Source organism: Bos indicus x Bos taurus, chromosome 29 (assembly GCF_003369695.1).
Source record: "Bos indicus x Bos taurus breed Angus x Brahman F1 hybrid chromosome 29, Bos_hybrid_MaternalHap_v2.0, whole genome shotgun sequence".
Taxonomy (NCBI): Eukaryota; Metazoa; Chordata; class Mammalia; order Artiodactyla; family Bovidae; genus Bos; species Bos indicus x Bos taurus.
The window spans coordinates 161221-170291 of NC_040104.1; the positions used below are offsets into that span (position 1 = coordinate 161221).

Here is a 9071-nt window from a genome sequence, read left to right on the forward strand (position 1 = left end):
CTCCCTTCCTTGGTGCTGCCCCTCCCCGCTCACGGGTGTCAGACCCACAGGGAGAGGGGCTCCCTCCTGGCCCACCCTGGGATCCCAGCCTCCCCGCAGCCTCTCCAAGTCAGGGGGCTGGCGTAGGGACAGATTGGGGGGAGGGGGCACCCACACGAGGAGTCAGGGGACGAGGGGGTGGCTCCGCTGCCCCTCCACACGCCCCAGCCCAGCTGGCAGTGGGCGGGTCTGCCCTGCCCCTCGAGTGCCCCCGTGTCTGGAGGCCACGGCAGAAGCAGGGATGGGGCTGATGTCGAGGGCGGGGCAGGGCAGGGGCCTCTCCTCTAGCTGAGCAGCACGGGGCTCTCTCTGCCGTGGTGGACGCTGTGCTCCTGTTGCCTTTCCGGCAGAGGGGCCTGCGGGGCCGTGTGAAGGACAGTGACGAGAGGGACGTGCCGCAGGGTGTGAGGGAGCTGGGCGCCAGGAGAGCCCGCACTGACCAGCGTCAGCGTGTGGGACAGTGCGGGGTGGGAGGAGGTGGGCTCGGGCTCACGTCCAGGCTGGACTCTCGAGGGCCCCCTCCCCAGGTCAAACCACAGCGCCCTCACACACAAACCCTCCTTTTATTTCACGGGGGCAGGTGCCTGGATAGGCTGCGGGGAAAGGGGCGACTGCCTCGGGCTGTGGGCAGGCCTAGTGGCCTCCGTAGTTCTGCATGAGCTCCGAGACTGCCTGAACGATCATCAGGGAGCCGGTGGACACGAGGACGATGAGGACGACAGTCAGAAGGATGCCCAGGACCAGGGAGCAGATGTTCAGGCATTTGGCGGTGGAGGCGTAGCTCTGGGCCCCAGTGATGTCGCCGACCATCTTCCGGTCCCTAGACTGCAGGAGGAGAGGTGGTGCGGGTCCAGGTGACCGCCGGGCCTGTGGCTCAGGCCCTGCCCCGCTGGTCCCCACTGCCCCGTTCTTCCCAGCGGGGACCCACGCCCGCCTGTCCCCTGGAGTCTGAGCGCGACAGTGGCCGGTGAGCGCTCCTCCCCTCCTGGGGTCTCCATCTGCTTTCCCGCAGACAGTCAGCCTCTCCAGGAGGCCCAGGGCTCTCCCATCCTTTCTCTGGCCGCCTCACTGGCCCCTCACCCACCAGGGGACAAAAGGCTGACCCTGGTCATCCCCACGCACCCCCTGCAGCCTCATCATGACCTGCACGTGTACACACACACACACACACACACACACACACAACATGCAGCAGAACAACACACACGGGGGCTCCCAACCCCACGTGCCGTCTGGGCAGGGCCTCTCCAGGCTCCCAGACACTTCCGTGGAGACGCCCCGGGTGCCCACCCACCTTCACAGAGTAGGCGAATGCCACGAAGCCCAGGCAGCACCAGTTCATGAAGATGGTGTTGAACAGGGACCACACGATGTGGTCGGGCACGGCGGTGTCGCTGCGGATGTTGATCACCGTGGTCGTCACGGGCGCCTGGCTCTGGGGCGCCCCCAGCACGGCCACCTCGTGCTCCTCCTTGAGCACCTCATAGGCTGGGGGCACTGCCCCGTTGGGCCCCAGTGAGTAAGAGCTGGGATGTGCGGTTCATGGTGGGGACGGAGCAACTGCAGTCCAGATGAGCAACTGCGGTCCAGATGCCACCACACACTTGGGGGGCCCTCCTTTACCCAGGAGTTTCGATTTCCCCTAAGTTTCCTTTTCCTGGGCCGGTTTCGTTTCGTAAGTGGAAATGGGCTGGGCTTAGGAGGTGGGGTGGACCACTGAGTGTCAGGTTACACCGGAGTCAGTGGGAGGGAGGCTCCTTTCCCAGAGGCTGGAAGGGGCTGGAGGTTTCCTTCCACCCTCCCAGGTTTTTGGCTGGGACTCCCCTCTGTCATAATAAAAAGACAGTTTAACAGGAGAAAAATAACAGTTTACCAACCCATATACCTCCTGTCTATGAGAGGGACCCAGAAAAGCTCAGCAACTTCCCCAAATGCTGAAGTCAGCACCTAAATGCCATCTGAGCTCAAGATGAGAGGCTGCGGTGGGCAGGAGAGGCCTCCTTGGGGAAGTTACCCCGAAAAGCACAGAAACAGGGTGGTTTCCTGCAGAGGTCATCCTTGCCGCCTCCACCCATGAAAGTTTCCAGGAAATGCGGTCGCCCCCTGGTCGCTCAGTCGTGCCCGACTCTTCGTGACCCCACGGACTGCAGCCCACCAGGCTCCTGTGTCCATGAGATTTTCCAGGCAAGGATACTGGAGTGGGTTGCCATTTCCTTCTCCAGGGGATCTTCCCAACCCAGGGATCGAACCTGGGTCTCCTGCACTGCAGGCAGACTCTTTACCAACTGAGCTACAATGGAAGCCCCCTGGTACAATAGGGTCACCCTTACAGGGAGGTTTGCCTTGTTCATTAAATGTCTCTCGTAGGCTGACTTCTACTCAGCCTCAGAATTAAAAATAACCAGTTAAAATAATCAATGTACCAAAGAGGCTTGTTTGGGGTTATGAGTTCTACTTCCCTTAACACCCGAGTCAGGCCCTGTGTTAGCCACACCCCCTTCCCTATTTAGGGATGTGGTCTGGGGACCCTTCCCCAGCCTGGGGGTCTCAGGCCCAAGCCTGCTGCCGCGCCCACTGTCCCCACTCGGGCCCCTGCCAGGCCCCACTCAGCCTCACCCCCGGGCCCAGAGGAGCCCCGCCCCCACCACCAGCCCCCCAGCCGCACAGGCCTCCCCTCTGAGGGGCACTGGCCCCCCAGTCCTGAGTCCCCGCTCCAGGCGGGGTTTGGGTCCTTCCTGGTTGCAGGTCAGCACCCAGCAGCCCGTGTGGCCTGCCCCCCCTCATTTCTCATGGGACCTGGGGTGGCTCCAGAGGGAGCCGGCGTGCTGGCAGGACAGTTCCTGGGCTTGGGGCTGTGCCCCCTCCTTAGGGACAGGGTGGGTTGGCTCTGTGGCCAGGCCTCCGCTCTCTTCAGACTTCTTGAAAAGAGCCAGTCATTTTACCAGCAAAAACGTTTACACACAGGAATAACAGATAACTGCAATTCAGGACAAGAAAGTCATAGCAAAAACTGTAAACACATTCGGGAAACAAAGGGGAAGATGTTACTCTGTAGAGAAAAAGGAAGCGGTTGAAGGGGCCGCTATGAGCAAAGTCCATCAGAGAGACGCGGCGAGCAGGGTGCTGGCGGTTCCTGTGGCTGAGCTGCAAGGACTCTCGTCGGCCGTTGTTGTTGGCGTGCGGAAGCACCCCCTTCTCCTCTGGGTTCTCTTGGCTGGTCTAAGAATTAAGTTGTCATAAGACAATTAGGACAGAATACACAGAAGTTTAGCAACATGTACACATGGGAGAGACCCAGGAGAACTGAATCACCATCGAAATGGCCAAGACCCTCACCTTAAACACCATCTTCAACTAAAGACAAGGGAAGATGCTGGGGTAGGCTTTCATGACTTGAAGGGGGAAACTGACCTGGAAATAGAAAAGCAAATGTTTGGGAAGCAAATGTTCACTGGGCCAGGCAGGGACACAGACTGGACTCTGATCTCCAACAAACCCTTTATCCAAATTATTTCAGGCTGTTATGGGAGGCAACAATAAAAGCTTCCCAAATCTTCTGTTTCATTTTCTTTTTTTAAAATCAGCCTAAATTAATCCTTATGCCAAAGAGAAACATTTGGGATAGTAAATTCTGCTCCTCTCCAGTGGGCACTATCATTACAGATGTTACAAGAAAACCAGAACCAACCTTTCGGCCAACCCAGTATGTCCTTGTGGAAGCCCCCAGCTCTCCTCGGGCTGTGCACAGGCTTCTCGTCACGTTTTCTTTGAGCCAAGGGAAAAACTCTCCGGGCAAAGCTGGAACCATGTGTGCCTCCTGGAAGTTTCTGGTTAAGGTGTTACGGAGGCTCGATGACCAGCAAGAGGCCTCTGATCCCTCATGAGGAGAAAGCAGAAGGTAAACGCAGCAAGCGCACACCGCCCTTTACCCTCCAGCTGCCCGCAAAGGCTTTGCCCAAGCACAGACGCCGCTGCCAACTGTCCCCTTTGAGGGGTACTGAGGGGTGCTCGTGAGCTGTAGCTTCTGCAGACCCTCGGGTCAGAAGAGAGGCGTCAGCATCAATCAACCAAGGCTACCTCAAATTATGGGTGTCCCAAAGCTGACAAATAGCCCGATTTACATGGATTGCCCTTCAGTTATCTTACAGATCTTGTTTTTCCATCCAGAGATAGATTGCTTTGAAGCAAGGAATGGGGCATGGAATTAATTAAGGAATCTGAGCCCAAGTTGGAGTTGGGACAGGCCTGCAGGCTAAGCTTTCTCGCCCTCAGTGCATCAGTGGTGACCCCAAACAGGAAGACATGTCCCTCTACACCTCCAACAGGAAGGCCTCTCCCCTTCCCATCCAGCAGGAGGAAGCAGGTTTCTCTCTGCCGCCCCCCACCCCACCAACAGCCCAGCCAGAGACCTCAGAGGCCCAGCCCCCGGAAACCTTGTTACTTTGCACCGCGGCTCCTCCAATGGACTCTGGTCACCCCCGCCCCTCCCATCTCCCCCTTCTCCCTCTGTCCAGGTTCTCTGGGTTTCCGTGTGTCCCACCATGGTTTGCATATCCTGAGTTGCATTTCCTCTGCTATTCCTGAGTAAACCTGTCTCTGCTGGTGCTGACTGGAAAAAAAGGCACAAACTAAATGTTGAGAATTATGTTTTATTTGGCAGATGAAACTGAGGCCTTAAGCCTGGGACAAAGCCTCTCTGAAGATAAGGGAGGAGCCAGGACATATAGGAGTTTTGCAACAAAAGCCAAGTAGTCAGAACATCAAAAGATTACTGTTACTTAAAGAAAAAGCAGACATCTTAAGTGATGATTTAGTGCTGTTCTATGAGTGGGAAGATGCAAGTGTCTGGGCTCACTGGAATCATTCCTCTGGCTGCACCTCAGCTCTCTGGGGCAGGGTCCCGCGCTTCCCCATCCAGAGTCCCCTCAGAAGGGCGGCTGTGGTGGCCAAGGGCTTGTCCACAAATCCTTGTTTACTGCTGTGGCAGGCGGCATTCTATGCCTGCAAGCTTCTCCTGCACTTTCAATTCTTGACCTACAGAGTACGCTGTGTAGTTCATATTTATTGAATTCCAATATTCATTAGTTTTGTAAGTTTTTCTTGGGCAATAAAAGTACCCTAGAAACTATAAACCATGTTGCCTGCCTAATGGACACCTGGCTGTTTGACCCATCTGGGTCTTGGGCAGACTAGGGAGCGAGATGCAAGTGTGGTGGGGAGGCCGCCCTGCACCCCCTGGGCCCCGAGGCGGTCAGTGTCTGGTCGTCTCCCACGACGGGGTTGGTGGAGGTTTTCCTCCCTGCTGGGCCAATTCCAGAGTCCCCCCAGCCAGCCCCACGGCGTGGCTCTTACCCCGAAGCCGCTGACCCCACGTAAGGACAGTCCAGCGCCACCCGATTCCGTGTCTATCGCGCCTCGAGGTAGGGGGGTGACTGCTGGGGTGGGGCCACCCGTTGCCCGGTGGCCACACTGAGAGCTAGACTTGGGTCCGGGCCCCGCGTGAAGTCACGGTTGGCGCCACGCTGCCCTCTGTCATCTGTCGTTGCTTTTGTCGTTCTGTGGCTCTTTACCTTCACTTTGTGCGCTAAGTAACTCAGTCGTGTTCAGCTCTTTGTGACCCTGTGGCCTGTAGCCCTCCAGGCTCCGCTGCCCGTACAATTTCCCAGGCAAGAGCTGGAGTAGGTAGCCATTCCCTTCTCCAGGGGATCTTCCTGACCCAGAGATCGAACCCAGGTCTCCTGCACTGCAAGCAGATTCTCTACCCTCTGAGCCACCAGGGATTGTCTTTGTACTTTTTAGCTGGTGTCTATCTTCACTGATACATGCAAACCTTATCTGCTCAATTTTTAACACCAGAGGCACTGAGAAGCTCATACAGTAGACATGAGGCCACATGTCCCAGAGCTGCAGCCAGTTCCTGCCCACATCCGGGGCTGGCCTCTCCATCACCAGGAACATGTGCCAGTTATGGAAAACCACACAGAAAAATAGTGGGGTGGAGAATTCTCGAAGCCCATCTCTCCACAAAAGCAGGAAAAACTTTGCAAAAAATTTCAGAATCAACATTTTCAGCCTCTGAAAGTAGAGAAAGTCTTGCAGAAATCAGAGGAGTGCTTAATCAAGAAAAAATAGTGTAATTTCAGCACAGGGCTGTGTGGCACTTTAACTTACCCTGGTTCCATCCCTCATGTCTAAGCTCTGTGGCAGCCTCGCAGACAGCAACCTGTAATCTATTTCAGACTCTCGCCAAAGTCTGAAGAGGCAGGGGCACTTCCTAACTCATTCTCTGAGGCCAGAATCACCCAGACACCAAAGTCAGAGAGAGAGACTACAGAGAAAAACAAAGACCAATATCCCTTACGAGCATAGGTTTAAAATCCTCGTCAAGTTCTAGCAAACCGAATCCAATATTACATATACACCACGACTGTTACCAGCTGGGCTGGAGCCAAACTCAAGGTCAGCTGCTCATTACTCCCTGTTTGGCAGACAGGCAAGTTTTGTTGGCTGCAGAAGCAAGATGCTTTATTCAGGAACCTGGCAACCTGGGGAGATGGCAGACTGGTGTCCCCCAAACCACTTCTGAGTTGCCGATCAGGGCAAGAGCTTTTAAAGGAAAGCGTCGAGGGTTTGCAGGTGGTGGCTACGTGCAGAGCAGCACAGTCAGCTCTGACCAGCATCCTGAAACTGTGGTGCAGGCTCTGGTGAGCATCATCTTATTTGGAGTGAAGTGAATCTTCAGCTCCACGGTCGAGTTGTTCTTGTTTTCTTGAGCGCAGGTTTTGGAAGTGTGCCACATGGAGCAACTTATGTCATTTCTGCAGTCTGGTCATCATGCAGTTAGCTTTTTCCCTTTGGTGGCAGTTTTCAGTTCAGTTCAGTTCTGAGTCAGGTCCAACTCTTTGCGACCCCATGGACTGCAGCACGCCAGGCCTCCCTGTCCATAATCAACTCCCGGAGGTTACTCAAACTCATGTCCATCGAGTCAGTGATGTCATGCAACCATCTCATCTGCTGTTTTCCCCTTCTCCCTCCGGCCTTCAATCTTTCCCAGCATCAGGGTCTTTTCTACTGAGTCAGTTCTTTCCATCAGGTGGACAAAGTATTGGAATTTCAGCTTCAGCATCAGTCCTTCCAATGTATATTCAGGACTGATTTCCCTTAGGATGGACTGGTTGGATCTCCTTGCAGTCCAAGGGTCTCTCAAGAGTCTTCTCCCAACACCACAGCTCAAAAGCATCAGTTCTTCAGCACTCAGCTTGCTTTATGGTCCAACTCTCACATCCATACATGACTACTGGAAAAACAATAGTTTTGACAAGATGGACCTTTGTTGGCCAAGTAAGGTCTTTGCTTCTTAATATGCTGTCCTGGTTGAACATAGCTTTTCTTCCAAGGAGCAAGCATCTTTTAATTTCATGGCTGCAGTCACCATCTGCAGTGATTTTGGAGCCCTAAAAACTAAAGTCTCTCACTGTTTTCATTGTTTCCCCATCTATTTGCCATGAAGTGATTGGACCATATGCCATGATCTTAGTTTTCTGAATGTTGAGCTTTAAGCCAACTTTTTCACTCTAACTTTCACCAAGAGGCTTTTTAGTTCTTTGCTTTCTGTCATAAGGGTGGTGTTATCTGCGTATCTGAGGTTATTGATATTTCTCCTGGCAATTTTGATTCCAGCTTGTCCTTCAGCCAGCCTGGCATTTCTCATGATGTACTCTGCATGTAAGTTAAATAAGCAGGGTGACAATGTACAGCCTTGACGTACTCCTTTCCCAATTTGGAACCAGTCCACTGTTCCATGTCCAGTTCTAACTGTTGCTTCTTGACCTGCATACAGATTTCTCAGGAGGCAGGTCAGGTGGTCTGGTATTCCTATCTTTTGAAGAATTTTCCACAGTTTATTGTAATCCACAAAGTCAAAGGCTTTGGCATAGTCAATAAAGCAGTAGATGTTTTTCTGTAATTCTCCTGCTTTTGTGATGATCCAATGGATGGTGGCAATTTGACCTCTGGTTCCTCTGCCTTTTCTAAATCCAGCTTGAACATCTGAAAGTTTACATTTCACGTATTGCTGAAGCCTGGCTTGGAGAATTTTGAGCATTACTTTACTAGCCTGTGAGATGAGTGCAACTGTGCGGTAGTTTGAGCATTCTTTGGCATTGCCTTTCTTTGGGATTGGAATGAAAACTGACCTGTTCCAGTCCTGTGGCCACTGCTGAGTTTTCTAAATTTGCTGGCATATTGAGTGAAGCACTTTCAGAGCATCATCTTTCAGGATTTGAAATAGCTCAACTGGAATTCCATCACCTCCACTAGCTTTGTTCGTAGTGATGCTTCCTAAGGCCCACTTGACTTTGAACTACAGGATGTCTGGCTCTAAGTAACTGATCACACCATCACGGTTATCTGGGTCATGAAGATATTTTCTATATAGTTCTGTGTGTTCTTGCCACCTCTTTGTAATATCTTCTGCTTCTGTTAGGCCCATAGCATTTCAATGTTCCCTTGGTATCTCTAATTTCTTGAAGAGATCTCTAGTCTTTCCCATTCTATTGTTTTTGTCTATTTCTTTGCATTAATCACTGGGGAAGGCTTTCTTATCTTCTTGCTATTCTCTGGAACTCTGCATTCAAATGGGCATATCTTTCCTTTTCTCCTTTGCCTTTCACTTCTCTTCTTTTCTCAGCTATTTGTAAGGCCTCCTCAGACAACCATTTTGCCTTTTTGCATTTCTTTTTCTTGGGGATGGTCTTGATCACCGCCTCCTGTACAATGTCACGAACCTCCATCCATAGTTCTTTAGGCACTCTGTCTATCAGATCTAATCCCTTGACTCTATTTGTCGTTTCCGCTGTATCATAAGGGATTTGATTTAGGTCATACTTGAATGGTCTGGTGGTTTTCCCTACTTTCTTCAATTTAAGTCTGAATTTTGCAATAAGGAGTTCATGATCTGAGCCATAGTCAGCTCCTGGTCTTGTTTTTGCTGACTGTATAGAGCTTCTCCATCTTTGGCTGCAAAGAATATA

At 52.6% G+C, this 9071-nt stretch overlaps 1 long non-coding RNA gene and 1 pseudogene across 2 annotated transcripts; both read right to left on the reverse strand.

Annotated features, from left to right (window-relative positions):
- Positions 1-583: 583 nt before the first annotated feature.
- On the reverse strand, positions 584-1688 carry LOC113886274 (annotated as a pseudogene). The gene is made up of 2 exons (XR_003509405.1): positions 1334-1688; positions 584-864 (listed from the first exon to the last, which is right to left on the reverse strand). The product of XR_003509405.1 is annotated as an interferon-induced transmembrane protein 3-like (transcript).
- A 1334-nt stretch (positions 1689-3022) lies between these two features.
- LOC113886200 lies at positions 3023-4344 on the reverse strand. The gene is made up of 3 exons (XR_003509386.1): positions 3728-4344; positions 3376-3450; positions 3023-3258 (listed from the first exon to the last, which is right to left on the reverse strand). It is a non-coding gene; the product is annotated as an uncharacterized LOC113886200 (long non-coding RNA).
- Positions 4345-9071: the final 4727 nt, after the last annotated feature.